The 12,726-nt window shown below is 40.1% G+C and overlaps 1 long non-coding RNA gene across 1 annotated transcript in view; it reads right to left on the reverse strand.

Moving 5' to 3' along the window:
• The window catches only part of LOC119623861 (uncharacterized), a 380,205-nt gene that overhangs the window by 244,171 nt on the left and 123,308 nt on the right, over positions 1-12,726 (reverse strand). The window lies entirely within an intron of this gene.

Genomic DNA, 12,726 nt, shown 5'->3' on the forward strand with positions numbered 1-12,726 from the left:
GGAAATCTTTAAGAGTATCTCTAATTGTTTAGCTGCTAGGCTTCTCCATTCAAGCACAAATCAGCATCTCTTGCAGCAAGCCCAAAGATTCAGGATTTCGAGAGTCTTTCCTACTGTTAGTCATTAAGAGCCCAGTTAGGAATCAAATACGCACTTACATTTAGGTAAAACACGCATGGATTTTGCAGGCAGGCAGCTTGAGTTTTGATTAACCTTGCTTTGGGTAAGTTTCTTAAACTCTCTTCATCTGGAAAATGGATGTGATACTAGTACCTATCTCATAGAGCTACTCTGAGGAGTAATTGAAAGAGTGCATGCAAATTGTTCACTTACCATAGTGACAAGATTATATATATATATGTGTGTGTGTGTGTGTGTGTGTGTGTATACACGTTTTTGGTTTTTTTTTTTACTAGATCTCCACATAGATTTCTGATGATAGCAGCTGGATTAGCTACTATGTCTCTGTGGCTATTTCTCATTTCTGCAGCTACCTGACTGAGGGAATGGCCCCACTCTTTTTTCCTGCTCCCGTGGTGTCAGGCTAATTGAATAAAAATAGGAATATACAAATTAAAAGTCTCACACATGCCGCTATAGCAATGCTCTCTCCTCCATTCCTCTGATTACATGCATGCATGCTATTGTAGGCTTAAGACAAATGTAATAGTGATATACAAGGACTCTAGGGTCAAATTAGGGTCACCAACTGTCCCAGTTTGCCCAGGCTGAAGAGTTTTCAAGGACATGAAACTTTCAAGGCAAAAACCAGGATTGTCCCAGAAAAAAAAAAAAGAAAAAAAAAAAACAGGATTTTGTTCACCCTCTGTCAGACTGCCTAGGTTCTATCTTTGGGACCTTAGGCAAGTTACTGACCTTGCTGTGCCTCCATTTCCTTATCTGAATATAGACTATAACGTCTTTCCTTATAAAGTTTTTTTTTTTTTTGAAGAGTAAATGAATTATATAGAGAGTGCTCAGAATAGCACCTAGAATGTAAGAAGCACTCAATACATGTTGCTTAGTATTACAATTACTAATAACTACAGGAAAACATGGAGTAATAAAACTAACACACAAGGGCATGATGGAGGATCCAGAATCTTATGAAGTCCTTAGAGCTCAAGAGTGAAGCATCTAGGAAGGATTCTCCACCCCAAGAATCCCTTACCTTGCCATCATCAGGTCATGATCCTTCTCTGGGAGATCATGAAACCAAACAAAAATAATAATACACTATGACCTCAAGAAAGAATAAGAGAAATACAGATTGAACTACCTTGAGCTAACTTATTTGACTAACCAAAACAAAACAAAGCAAACAAACAAAAAAGCCCCAAACAGAAGTTTGAAAATGCTCAGTTACTAAAGCTGTAAAGAAATAGACACTCACACTGCACTAGAAGGCAGGCAAAATGGCCAGCCCCCATGGAAGGGTATCTGGCAATATCTACCAAAATTACAGATGCATTTCAACCACAGTGCTACTCCTGGGAATCTATCCCACAGTTACTGTTACCTACATATCACAGCATAGATGTTTAAAGATATCAAGTAGAGAACTGTTTCTTATAGCAAAAACTGGAAACGACCTCCAAAAATAGGAGGCCAGTCAAAAGAACTATGGTGTATCTGTATAATGGAATATGGTACACAAATAAAAAAAGGATGAAGAAGCTGTCTATGTATCGACATGGCAAGATCTCCAAAATATATTGTTCAGTAATGAAAAAGCTTGGTGCAAAATAGTGTAATATGCTATCTTTTCTGAAAAAAAAAGAGAAGAGGAAACAAGAATGTATATGTATGCTTGTACATGCAATAAGAAACACTGGAGTTGGGCACAATGGTGTGCACCTATAGTCCTCAGCTACTCAGGAGGCTGAAGCCAGAGGATCACCGAGCCCAGCAGCTCAAGGCTGTAGTGCACTCTGAAGGCACCTGTGAATAGCCACTGCATTCCAGCCCAGACAACATCATTAGACCCTGTCTCTAAAATAAAATTTAAAACACTGGAAAAATAGCAAGAGACTAATTGAAATTACTTATTAATGCCAGAAAGAAACAGGGTAGATGAAGAGCAAGGTGGGAGCAACATATCTCAATTTAGATTTTTAAATTTTGTTTTTATTTTCACCTTGTAAAGTGTACATAACAAAAAATATATTTTTAGGTCGGGTGTGGTGGCTCATGTCTCTAATCCCAGCACTTTGGGAGGCCGAGGCGGGTGGATCACTTGAGGTCAGGACTTTGAGACCAGCCTGGTCAACATGGTGAAACCCTGTCTCTACTAAAAACACAAAAAAATTAGCCAGGCGTAGTGGCACATGTCTGCAATCCCAGCTACTGAGGAGGCTGAGGCAGGAGAATCGCTTGAACCTGGAGGCAGAGGTTGCAGTGAACCGAGATCATGCCACTGCACTCCAGCCTGGGTGACAGAACGAGACCCTGCCTCAAAAAAAAAAAAAAAAAGAAAAAGAAAAGAAAAAGAAAAAAGAAAAACATACACATTTTTAAAAAGCAAAAGCAAAAAATTAAAATCTCCTTTTCTATATCATCCACTTAAAAATTAGCATAGTGTGCTATGATGGCACCTGTGAATAGCCACTTCACTCCAGCCCAGGCAACATCATGAGGCCCCATCTCTAAACCAAAATACATTTAAAAAAGAGAAAGAAACTGGAAAAATAGCAAGAGAGCACTTAACTTCTATAAAATACATCTCATTTGAGAAAACAGGAAATTGTGTTGAAAACAACCCCATGGTATCCTCCATGCACCCAAACAAATAAACAAAAGATTTCTGCCATGTGATTTTGAGGACCACTCCCTGCCAGCTAAGCAGAAAGAAAGCAAGGGCACAGGTGGTGTTCCGGGAATTAGAGTCATATAGGAACTGATTTATATTCCTCTCCCATTTGTATGTAGATCCCAGTAACCCGACAGCGTGGCCAGCATCTGGGGGGAGATAAAACGCAGTGTGTTTTGCCTTTTTCAGCTAGGATGAGGTTCCATTCTCTCATCGTTTTATATTTGCACGATAGGAGATCTGTTCTGCTTCTTATGTTAATTGAAATCGGCTGCTTTGGGCTCTGACACAGGCATTTAGCGCTAACAGTCAATTGCTCTTTCCTCAGCCATCTGGCAAAAGAGTTGAAACCAGCAATTTTCTGAGTCAGAATTAGACATCTGAAAACAAATGTGCACATACGCAAACCTCTTAGAAGTGCAGAACGAAAGAAAGTAGCAGGTATCAGGGTGCTATAAAGCCCACTGTGAAGCAATGGGATCTCTAATAGGGAAACCCAAAATGGTACTTCAGTTTCTGACACCACCACCACCCTTTCCAGCATGCATCAAAGGCACTGGGAATCAGGCTGTCTCTCTCTCCCTTGCCTTCCCTGCTAAATGGCAGGAGTCACCCTAGCTTTGGCATCATTTGGCTTTCACTTGTAGACAGGTGTACTACTCAGATATTCTCACCTTTAGTACTTGAGCAGCCACTTCAACTTCAGCAGGAATTTATGGAGCACCCAAGCTTCTGTGATAGCATCTTCTCCTGGTCCTTCAAGCTCCCTGACTGTTCTTTTTCTCCTCCCCATCATGTATTCCCCTTTCTCCACATGCCCTTTAAATGTTGGTGTTTCCTCAACTTCTGTCCTCGGCTCATCTTACATCATATATTTACTCTCCTGTTGCAGATTTGAGGCTGCAAACAGGAGAGTAAGTATATGATATAAGTTGAGCTGAGGCCTAAAGGGCCTCATTGAAACATGCAAACAGTGCTGGTTTCATTCTTAAGAGGGGGACTCATACTAGACCCTTTCTGATACAGGCTGCTTTTTTCTATGGGCCCATTCAGAGTTTCATGATGAAGCACCAAACTCTCTTCACACAAAAGCAGCAGTGACTCTATATCTGGTTGCCATTTCCTGCCTTCCAATTGAAGTCTTTCCTAGTAAAGAGTTAGGACACCCCCAAACCTGGGCAGAACATATCCCCACCACCACAACCAATGTCAATGGCTCAAAAGCTACACAAGTAAACCTTAAGTATTAGTAAAGCACAAACCATGTCACTTCTAGATGGAAGACTTGCGTCATTCCTGAATCAAACACTCATTTGTGATCCCCATTATGGTGCCATTTGGCCCTAGAAATCCTCTATACATAAAGTGCAAATAATACACAAGTGCTCATCAGGTTAATCTGAGTGATAGCTGTGTCCGCGTGTGCCTGTCCATGCATTGCTCCCAAAGATTAGCTAAGCCTCCACTCCAAGCATCTTTCACCTGCTGAACCCTCTTGCTCTGCCCTTACTCTGGTCCTTCTATCCACATCACTAACAGGGAAGGTTAGTGTAGAAGAGAGACAGGATGTATGAACATTGGATAACACAGGATTTGGGGAGTGTGGTCTTTCCGCCCACATTCACCCTGCCCTAAGTGAGTTATGTTCTTCTTTCCCCTTGTTTCTCGCTCTGTTTTGAATTAATTCAATGAAGTATGAGATTCCAACATATTCATTCCAGCTATGAGCCTTTCTATTCTGTGACCTCTGTAATAACTTGCCTGGTATGGTACTCGTAGGCTATCCTTGCATCAGAGTAATTTCCCACAACATATTTTATTGGCTTCATCTGTATTTTACCTTATGATTACAAGCTACTATTCTTTTTTTTGCGTTTTCAGATTTCCCTTTAATAATTTTGTAATCTAGAAAGTAAGTGTGCTTTTCCAAAGGGTAACATGATCTATTGTGTCTTATTGAACCCGAGGCACTAAGGGCTGAAACTAAGTTTTATCCAGACTAGTTTCCTGTGGGGCAACACGACAGATAGGATGGTGGTCAAGTTTGCACAGGTTGGCTTCTCACCTTATGTAAGAATGTCAGAGATGGTCCACTTGCTCTCTGTCCCCTCACTCCCTGCTGTAGTCAGATGTTTATGACTTATCTGTAGACCCCAGACTAAACTAAAGCATAGCAGCAGCTCAGTGCTGGGTTCTTGGTGCTAGCCTCTATTGCAATTCAGGGTGAAAATACTGGGGTAGGGGAGATGACATTACAAAGACTGACTAGCCACTGGGCAAAGTGCTCACAGCCTCAGGTGCTGGACAGTCTGCCATGTGTGTCACTGTGGACTCGGCTAACTGTGAATTGCCTTCCTCTGGCATTTCCTATTTTTATTCTCTGAAGGTAACTATAATTTTACAGGATGCAAAATGGCAATCCACACCATGTTATCGTTAAACGATTAAGGCATTTCACACTTTTTAAAATCCAGATTTCTTGCTTCTCTTGACAAATGAGGGCTCTGGACATACAATCCCCCATGGCAACAATAGGCTGCCCTCTTTAGATAGACTCCAACCACTCATGACAGTTCACTCCTTTACACTTCCTGCATCTCTCTTCTTGGCTATACTATTGGTTGCAGTATTCCTGACTGTTGCCTCATGTTTTACCCAAAGTGCAATCAACCTGTTGTCTGTTCTGTCTAATTTGCAGGCTTCATGCAGCCCAGTTCTCTTGCCTGTGCTCTGCTCTCTGAGTGTGATCGCTGATACCCAACCTGCCTCACTGTGTCTTTCCATCCCCCACCTTCCTGTGCATTCTGACCTCCTCACTATTGCTCTCTGCCTGGTTTCTCAGGCCCCTGTCTGACCTTGGCCAGTCTTCTAGTTGCTATTCTCTTAAACCAATAATATGACCTGACACCAAGAACTGCTGGGGGATCCGCTTTTGATGACTTACTGCATTTTAACATAGGGGTCATCACACCAACCTGGCAAACATTGTCAGAACCCCAGAAGCTTCTTTAAAAACTAGTCAAGTGTTTCAGTAGCCTGATACTAAATCCCTCCAGCCTGTGACCTATTCATTCTGTTGGTACCAAATGCCCCCTGAGGTTAAACAAAGCCCTGAAAAGATAATGAGATGAAATGGCTTGACCTTCAGGTGGAAGATCTCTCCTTTCCTTCCTAGCCTCTAGCTGGCTTAGATTATTTTTATCATTTTTCAAAGCAGCAACGTTTATTTCCTCTGCTTCAGTGAGCTGTGCAGATGCAAGGTCTGGAAGGAATATTTAGTGGTCACCATGGTTACCATTAGTCATATGAAGTTATAGCTCATGTGCTGATTCCTCTCTTCACAGCTGTAAAAAGAAAGCACGCTCCAAAAAGCAGGCTTGCTGGGGCTCTGAAGACTTTAATTCTGTAATGGGTCCAGCTCCTCTGGTCATTTATCTTGATCTGCGAGTTTAATTAGCCCTTTAAAGATCTATGAAGCTAGATGGACATTTTGAGATTTAGCCTCATCTTCTGATTTTACAAATAAGGAAACTGAGGCCCAGAAAGGAGAAGGGACTTAGAGTTACACAGTAAGTCAATTAAAGTCATCAAAGGGGTATAGTTAGTAAGTACCAGGGCCAGGGCTCCTAGCTCTGCTATATCTCCCAACCTAACTAACTGGGAGACTGAGTCATGTGAAGCTCTAGGATGGACAAGGAGTAAACAAGTTGAGTGCAAGGCAGGGAAATCTGATCTCACAAGAAGGGGTTGGATTCCTTGAAATGGGGCTTAAGCCAAAACCCACAAATGGTTTCCAAAACCATTTGAGGCTTGGAGTATCAACTGAGTTTTATGATTGGTTAAGTCCAGATTGCGCAAACAACCACTATTTCCAAATGAGGCTGTTTGTCTGCTGGTTCTGACCAGTTTTCTAAAAAGTGGATGCCCCAAAGTGCTGCAGCTCCTTCTGCGGGTCTGACTTCTCGCTATCTTGCAATTTCCCTACTCTCCCGGCTCAATGTTCAATAGAGCCTCACTTCCAATAAGCCCAGGACTGTGGCTCTTCTGATGCTTTGCAATTGACTGGATATAAAAATAAAATTGCACATAGAACATCTTGAACAAGGGTCAACTGTCTTCACAATTTTTAATTTAAGACTTTCTGTTTGATGGGACTCAATATTTAACGTGTTTTTGCCTAAATAACCTCAACATTGGGTAACCTGAACAAACACTTCTTCACAGACCTTGTTTCTAAGTACTGTTCCTCACTAGAAGGAGCCAGGATTCCTTGGAGAGAGGAGGGCCAGGGCAAAGCAAGACTAGAAGGGTTTGGAATATCATATACTAAAAAGTGTTCAAAAAATGATGAAGGATATGTCAAAAAGACTTAGGGTCAGCTTTAAGGGTACCTATTGGCTAAATCTGGGACAATTTGAGCTTCAACATGAATTAAATGGCAGCATTGGATCTAATTCACTGAATAAAAATAAGAATCCAGCTAATAAATGTAGAAGAAATAATAATAGTTGGTAAATCAATCATGTTTTTAAAAAGACATCATAGTAATAACTGATTTAGTCAAGATTCATCAATGGATGCTAAAACTATAGGGTAAAAGTTTGAAGAGGACAGAATATTAAATAGTCTCAAAATATCTCCCTGTAGATTATAAAGATAAATGGTAGTCTTATAGTGGAGATACCTAGCAATCACCACTTTATAAAAAGTGATCGAAGTTAATGTCACCAATAATGTGTGCCTCTAGGTGGTGATACGTTGTTAAGGACACATCATTGTCATTGGATGCTTGCAAAAAGTGCATAATCTGAACTTAATGATGAGCAACCCTGAGGCAAACCCAAATCATGTGACATTTCTACCAAATGTCTGGCCTGTATACTTCAATAATGTCAGTGTCCTGAAAAACAAAACTAAGGAACTGCTTCAAATTAAAGGAGATTAATGAGCCATGACAACCAAATGCAATCTGTGATCCTGAATTGGATGCTGGTTCAGGGAGAAAACAAACCATTACAAAAACATTTTTAGGCCAATTATTAAAATTTGAATATGATCTATATATTAAATAATAGCATGTATCAATGTTAAATGTCCTGAATTTGATGTTGGTACTATGGGTCTATAAGGGGAAAAGCGGTATGATGTTTGAAACTAATACTTGAATGGGAAAGGAGGGAAGAAGAGAGAATATAAAAGAAAATGAAGCAAAAGGTTAAAACAGGCGAATTCAGATGGGTTTAGAGAGTTAGTTCTTGGTATTACTCTTAAAACTTCTGTAAATTTAAAATGATTTTAAGTTAAAAAGTAAAATTTAGAAACTCTCCAATTTGAAGGGATCCTGATGCAGGTAGCAGGTAGGTGCAAACAAGACAAGCTCAAACTGACAATTTACAAGTCAAGAATTATTTAACTACAGCTCAAAGTTCTAGGCAGAAAGAAATGTATATCAATTTATGCTTTAAGAAAACATTCATTGAATAATATTAATCATAGTTAATATTTGTAAGTACTTTGTGCAGGTTACTTGGTTTCCATGTTGTGGCAGATTGCATTTTCTAAATATAAACACATTGAACTACATTCGGTTCTACATGCTTTTCTTAAAATGTGATGTTTACATCCTACATCAAGAGACGGGATATATTTTTGTTTTTCTTGAACCTGAAAAGGCCTTTAACTACTTTGACCAATATCATAGCATGGAAGAGATGGTGCATGACTTCTGGGGCTAGGCCATAAGAGGCATAGAAATTAACCTTGTCTCTCGGATGGCTTGCTCTGAGAATGAAAATAAATGGTTATGCAAAAAATGCAATGGGGCCGGGCGCGGTGGCTCATACCTGTAATCCCAGCACTTTGGGAGGCCAAGGTGGGCAGATCAAGGTCAAGGCCGAGGAGGTCAAGAGATCAAGACCATCCTGGCCAACATGGTGAAACCTTGTCTACTAAAAATACAAAAATTATCTGGGCGTGGTAGCGCTTGACTGTAGTCCCAGCTACTTGGGAGGCTGAGGCAGGAGAATCACTTGAACCCAGGAGGTGGAGGTTGCAGTGAGCCAAGTTCATGCTACTACACTCCAGCCTGGTAACAGAGTGAGACTCCAACTCAAAAAAAAAAAAAAAAAAAAAAAAAGCAATGGGAACACACTGATGAGAGAAGAAATAATGTCTGAATAACGCTTCAAAAAGAGATCTATGAGACCCCTCATTTGCCACATGAACCAGTGAGGGAGCTGCTACAGGCCTACATGAGCCTGCCAAACAAGCAGAGACCCCTGCCTCACCTTTCCCTAAACATAATTGTATTCTCTCATTGTGTTTTGTTCAAGAAAACTTGATTACACACCTTGATAATGCAATGGATTAGCACATTAGACATTACTATCGTAGAATTTAACTGCAAACATTTTGCAAACACCATATAAAACCAAATTTGAAGCCCTTAGTCCATCATCCTAATATTGATACAGAAGACAACGAACTGATGTGACACTCATCTTCATGCCTAATAAAAGCCTGCCAGTTCTGTGCCTTCCCCAATGTTTCCAGCAGTCCCCTCCTTTTATTCCTTGTTCACCACTGGGTATGCTGTCAGCATGTAATAAATAATAAAAACAACTTTTCTCTTTAGTGCTTGTTTCTTCTGCTTTCTAAATTCTTTCAATTCTCTTAGACATAGTAGTTCTACATTCTTCAAATAGCACACTAAAGACTCAAACAAATCATCCCCTTCCCTGAGCATCTTAACATTCAGAATCATAGCACTTGGCATTTAAATATATGCCTCTGACCCTGAGTAGTTTCATGTCATATGATGGAGTTCATAAGCTTCTTTGTCAAGGGCTTATATGTGTCATTGATATGCCACCCTCAGCCCCCATGTGCTCCTAGCACAACCTTACGTATGCAATATAACACATACTTGCCAACTAACTGATTGATCCTAACATACTAAAAACTTCACTGCTATTTATGTGGATAACTTTTCTAAATCTTCTACAAATAACACTTGAAGAAGTAAGTTTCCAATGCCTAGTGAAAGAGCTGGCTTGGTGAGTGATGTATTATAAGGGAGGTGTTCTTGGTCTCTTTGCTGACCCAGAGCTAACTTATCTCTTTACAGTCACTGGACAGGCACCAGCCTCCAAAGGAGCACAGGACTATTATCCTCTACCAAGGATGTAGATAGCACTGGGTGCACTTACGAGCATATGCTCTGGAATCAAGCAGAATGGGTTCAAAGTCTAGTTTTTCCACTTCCCAGCCATGGGATCTTAGGCATTTTTACTTCTTTAAACCTTAACTTTGGTGTCTTCAAAATGGGAATATTAATGTGCTGTACTTAGCTCATAGCACTGTGGGGAGGATTAAATGAGGCATGTAAACTGTGTGACACAGGTACCAAGAGAGAGCTACATAAGTGTTAGTGGTTATTCTCCAGGTGATGATACCAGTCACCCTCTGCGTACAGTCAGGTCCACGTGGGAGATGAAGAAAAGGGAGGTGTTTGTCCTTGGTCATTTGTTCTTTTTCCCCAGCAGGTAAAAGGGATTTCTTTTGCTTATTTTGTATTTCCCTCTGGCATATATGAAAAGGAACAACCATACACAAATAAAACATGAAAATTCAACTCACAGGATGAAACCAGTTCTTGCCAGTTCCTGGGGCATTTTTTCTCCTGCTGCTGATTTCTCTCTTCCTCAACTAAATTCATTTTAAGATAAATTCTGTATTTTTCTTCTCTCTTTTTAAAAAAATACCATAGAATTTGGGAGAAATGCTCCAGTGTTATTCCTTTAGACTACTCTCCATAAACTTTTTAATCCGGCTAGTATAAGTGTATTCAGTGCATTCAGTCATATGAGTTAACCTTTTTAGACTATGAAAAAAGGTTCCAGCATTAATGTCTCTGGGAGCATGCAGACATGAAAGTTATTTAGCACAATGTGTTATGCAAATCTAACAAGGGACAACAGCTTGAACTGCTGGAGCACTCAACTAACTGTAGCATCAATTAAAAGGCATCACAAAATTAAAGGTAACACTCCTATCTTCCAGAGAAAGAAAAAAGAGAGTTGCTCAACCTTTAGAGATTTATGTTAGGATATAACTTAATAGCTCATAGGCTAAGAGTGACTTCTGTGGACCCTTGGATAAGGAATTTAATCTCTAGGCTAACCACTCAGTTTATCTGTCATTTGAGAGGAAAGAAAGAGAAGTCAATGGACCCTTGGAGAATAAAGATAGGAGGTTAGACCCCAACTGAAAAACTATGACCTTGTATTCAGCCCTCAGCTCACGACTTTGAATCTTACCCCAAAATCACCTTTTGAATAACAGGGAAGGTAACTAGGGAGGGAGATATATGAAAGGACTGAGAAATGCTAACAAGCGTACATAATTTTCATCACTCCCAAATGACAAGCTCATGTGCCAGGACACAGGCTTTAATTCTACTTATACAAAAGCCCAAGTTCCAATACTAAATATCTTCTGATAATTACTTGGCCAGTAATCCACATCAAATCCCCACACTCCAATGATTCATTTTGAAAAGCTCCTAAACAAGCACCAACTCGGCGATCTTCCACCCTGATTCTCTTGGATGGAGAAAAGAACATACTTCAGAGTTGCTCACCGCTGGGCGGCACTTGGGGTGAGGTCACGTTTGGAAACAGGAGATGAACCAATAGCAAAGATTAATAGGGCTTTGGAAAAGCAAGTTTAAACAATATGCTCATGAATCGGGGGTAAATGTAAACCAATCAAAAAGGGAAAATATGTATCCATCTTTTACGCTTATGTTTTTGGCCACCCTGTTGAACAGCTGCATCTTGCTGCCTTATTGGCTATCCCAGGCCAAGGATGGTTTATAAGCTGAAGTCACAGGCTCAGTTGGGGAACTAAGTAGGGGAAAAAAAAAGAAAGAAAGTCAAGGAGGATTCAGTGCTAAAGGAGGACTGTGATTTGCAATGGTTTTTAAAAATCCCATAACTGCTCTTTTACTAAACAGGTTTTTAATGGTGTCTTATAACTGACATGGTCATTTTCCTAAGTTTATTGCCTCATTGGAATTTCAGTAAAGTAGTGCTAGTCTTGCCCATGATCATGGCAAGAGAAAGGAAGGTAGAAAGACAGAAGTGTCTCCAGCAGTGATAAGCAACCCAAATCTTATAATACAAGTGATTCATCCCAAGAGCCAGAGTCAAGATAAACACTAAGAAAGTTGATTTGTGTTGCCACTTCTCACATACACCCGCAGATTAGCATTCAAGGTTGAAAATCAACATGAATGTTCTTACTCACCTTCTTCTATTCAACAAAGCAGATATTTCAATTGCCTATAATTCCCCTCTATAGAACTCATTATAACTATTGCCATTTTGAATAAAGAAAAAGTTAATCTGTAAAACTTTTTATTTTTATTTTTGATACAGGCAAAGTATGGTAGTTTGTAATGTTTTATACAGTTTCTTGCCTTGTATACTTAAAGAGCAAAAATCACAAAAGCCTTATCTATTGTATACCTAGTGTCTAGAAGAACTTTTGTCAAATCTCCAAGTCAGTATAAAAATAATTTTTTTACCTAAACAGCTGATAGTCTAAGACCAAGTCCAAAGCCGTGGGAAAGGACACAGAGGCAGATCATTTCTCCTAGTCCAAGCCATGTGTAAATAAAGGAGGCAACCACATTTGGGGAATCAGTCAGGGTGCAACCTGATCTGCAATCTCATAACTGCCCCATAAGACTGCGTTGAGTATCAGTCACCAGAGAGAGAGGTCTGTTCTCTGTTAAAGACAGATGCTAGAGAAGAAGCAAGACCCCATTGCAATTCACACTCCATGTCACAGACTGGAAAGGTGGGAACAAAGCAGGGATCAAAACCCAGCCAGATCATCTGAGGATATCCAAA

This window comes from Chlorocebus sabaeus, chromosome 11 (genome assembly GCF_047675955.1).
Source record: "Chlorocebus sabaeus isolate Y175 chromosome 11, mChlSab1.0.hap1, whole genome shotgun sequence".
Classification (NCBI taxonomy): Eukaryota; Metazoa; Chordata; class Mammalia; order Primates; family Cercopithecidae; genus Chlorocebus; species Chlorocebus sabaeus.